Here is a 3,313-nt window from a genome sequence, read left to right on the forward strand (position 1 = left end):
ATGCAAGGATTGATAGTTGATTACATCAGTTTGATTGCTTATTGTATACAAACACCTACAACAACAAACACAGCTATGACACAACTTTCGCACCCACAGCGTACACACCCATCATTCTTTAACCCTCGAGCATCCCTTAAAATTAATATACACTTTTTACCCATAGTCCAAATTTGCCTCATTGACTACCATCTCATAAAAGTGCAATAAAAATGTAATACATATTTATTTTCACTTTCACCACATAAAATCTTTTCAACAACTTCAGACCTAGCCATAGATATAAAGTTAATTATAATCTTTAAACATTATTTTTACAACTCCTGATTTTTTCAATAGAAAAATCACAAAATATACAATATTTTCAAAAATTAGGTTCAAAGTGAAATATTACAGCATTGACTATGTCAATAATTGATAACATTTATTTTGATGCATTATTATTTTTGGAACAATGATTGTTCATTTAAAAAAACTTACACTCTTTACCTTCATGTCCAAATTTGCCCCATTGACTCCCATTATAACCACATATTTTTTATGTACTGTAATTCTTACCTATTATAATTTTTTTCCAGACAAATTCCTAATAAATCTAAGCCTCTACCTTCAAAATACAGAGAAAACAGGTTTTATGTCTGGTGACCCCCCAAAACTAGCAGGGGCAGCAGAGCTTCATCACATCAAGTTTCAGTGACGTCTCATCCATCCCGCTCCGTGTTTAGTTGGGGTCTTTCATTTAAAAAAGTGTCAGCCTTCACGAAGTGTATTAGCTTCTACACACACCCTTTCAGTTACATGACTGAGAAGTCAGTCTTTCAAATTTACCGACGTAAACTTCTTCTTCTCCATTATTCAAGTGTTACTGAGTCAAATATGCAGCATCTTTTTGAAAAGTTTACATTTTGTCAGAATGATGTATTTGTTATGACAACTTGAATTGTGAACTTTTCAAAAAAAGTGTCATGAAGTTAACATTAAGAGCTAACAGTTTAACGTAGTTAGATTAATCTTACCATGTTTTCCAGATGAATTTCCCTTTTCCGCTTTTTTCTTGTGCGTGGTTAGCCGAGAAGGGTCCAGCTGCAGGCTCGGAGGCTGCAGTTCCAGGACCCGCAGTTTCAGGACCCGCAGTTCTAGGACCCGCAGTTTTTGCAACAGTGCAACTCAATGAATTGGAGTTGTCATTGCAGGTTTGCAGGTCGCAGATTGCAGATTGTATCCGGACTTCGATGACGAACGTAAGTAACATGTCAAGTTATAAGTTGTTCTCTCATTTACTAGATGCATATAACTATACAATATATCTATATCGGTAGACTGGAATAGATTTTAAAAAATTGATTTTTGAAAATACTAATACATTTATTGATACATTAAATTACATTTCTCTTATAGGCTATCATTTATGGTCTTGCGAGGACACATAACGTGCCCGTGCTTCAGGCGGAACAGCTGTTCCTTGCTGGGCAACCCTTACATCCAAGGTGAGAGAATAAAATATAAATATATTTCTAACAGAATTACATTAAGTCTTAATCAATTTATGCAATGCGTTACATACTATAATTAAGAAATGTGCATAATTATTGTAATTCCTGTAGCACTTAATGTTTTAAATGTTAAACACATTTCTGTCAATAAAGCTGTGATTTTTATGTCTACTATTTCAGTGAAAGGGAGGAATTTAAAAGGAAGCTCCAAAAACAACTGCTCCAACAAAGGAGACACTGAGGGAGATTTTTTGGGTTGCTTTTGGTCTGTATAAAGTTGAAATCGTGTGTGTGTGTGTGTTTGTGTGTGTGTGTGTGTGTGTGTGTGTGTGTGTGTGTGTGTGTGTGTGTGTGTGTGTGTGTGTGTGTGTGTGTGTGTGTGTGTGTGTGTGTGTGTGTGTGTGTGTGTGTGTGTGTGTGTGTGTGTGTGTATAAAATAAAATAAAAAATATGATTGGAAAAAGAGTTTGTGAATTTGATGGGGAAACATTTAAAGTCTTAAAAAATAGACATGGGTCATTTAATGTGTTTAGATTAAGATTTATGCTAGAATAGAAATGTAGGTTCCTTTGATATATTGTTTGACTTCAGAAAGGCTTCCATAAAACCTGCTGCAGTGTACTACCTAATCTTGTAATAGGAAATCATAATTATCTGTCTCAAATTATACATTGTAGGGTCTATGAATTTGATGTTTGAGAATGTGTAGGAACCCTGGTTGTTAATATTAATTATTTGATTATATTACAAATATAGAGACATAATCTTAAATCTGCCCTTAGAGGCCCAGCTGTGTGCCTTTCAAACCATATAAATATCTCAATAGTATCTGGCCAAATATGATTCCATCTTAAGTTTACCTGTAATGAGCTAATTATGCTGATCACAAATTTGCAATTTGTTTGCAACTCTTAGCAACCTATTTGATTTGTATTGCAGAGTAGGCTGTTCAAAGTAATTAATATTTGGTTGGAGTAAACCAATGTACTTGTTTACTATTATTATTTGTTTATCAACTCCATACAAAGTAATAATTTGACGGGATTAACCTCAAGAAATCAAAATATTTGTTAATTATCCTTGTTTATTTACTACACATGAAGTAAAAGTATTAATCTGGTGGAATAAACCTTTACACATAAAAATGCTGGTTTATTAATTATCCGTACCTGATTATTAACTTAAACAAGCTTTAAATAAGAATTTCTAACTAAAACTTAAAAAAAGTTATACTTCAATTCATCATGTTAAGTAATCTTTTGAAAATGCTGATATAGCAAAACAAGCACGGTTCCTGAAAAAGAAGGGGAAAATTCAGTCCACGTGGACTGCAAATTGCAAGGTGTTCGTTAAATTAAATGGTAGTCCTGAACAGGCCAAAGTGATATGTATTAGGAGCACTGAGCAGCTGGATAAGTTATGTAACCATTAGTTCAAATATGTTCATGATTCTGAATAACCTAGTGAATAGGTAGTAATGTTTAGTTTAGATATTTTTAAATGTTCTTTTTGTTTGTTTTGCTATTGTTCTCATCTTTACCACAAACATGTCTGATAACATAAATGATTTTCAGTATATTGAGCATCTCAACCTGGGACAAAACTTAATAGAATATGAACAGGATATAGATCCAGAATATAATCTTTTTAAAAATATAAACACCAGTTGCTGTTATTATACAGAGAAGCAGTTTAACAATAATATTACTATTGAACATGGGATACATATTATTCATTTCAACAGCAGAAGTTTATATACAAACTTCCCAAGTATAAAAGAATATTTATCACAGTTCAAAACGCATTTTAATATTATCGCC

At 32.9% G+C, this 3,313-nt stretch overlaps 1 long non-coding RNA gene across 1 annotated transcript; it reads left to right on the forward strand.

The window, feature by feature from the left end:
• The first annotated feature begins 1,165 nt into the window (after positions 1–1,165).
• LOC133441181 (uncharacterized) lies at positions 1,166–1,919 on the forward strand. Its single transcript, XR_009782408.1, has 3 exons — positions 1,166–1,241; positions 1,399–1,487; positions 1,674–1,919. It is a non-coding gene; the product is annotated as an uncharacterized LOC133441181 (long non-coding RNA).
• The last annotated feature ends 1,394 nt before the right edge of the window (positions 1,920–3,313 follow it).

The sequence above is a fragment of the Cololabis saira genome, chromosome 3 (genome assembly GCF_033807715.1).
Source record: "Cololabis saira isolate AMF1-May2022 chromosome 3, fColSai1.1, whole genome shotgun sequence".
NCBI lineage: Eukaryota > Metazoa > Chordata > Actinopteri > Beloniformes > Belonidae > Cololabis > Cololabis saira.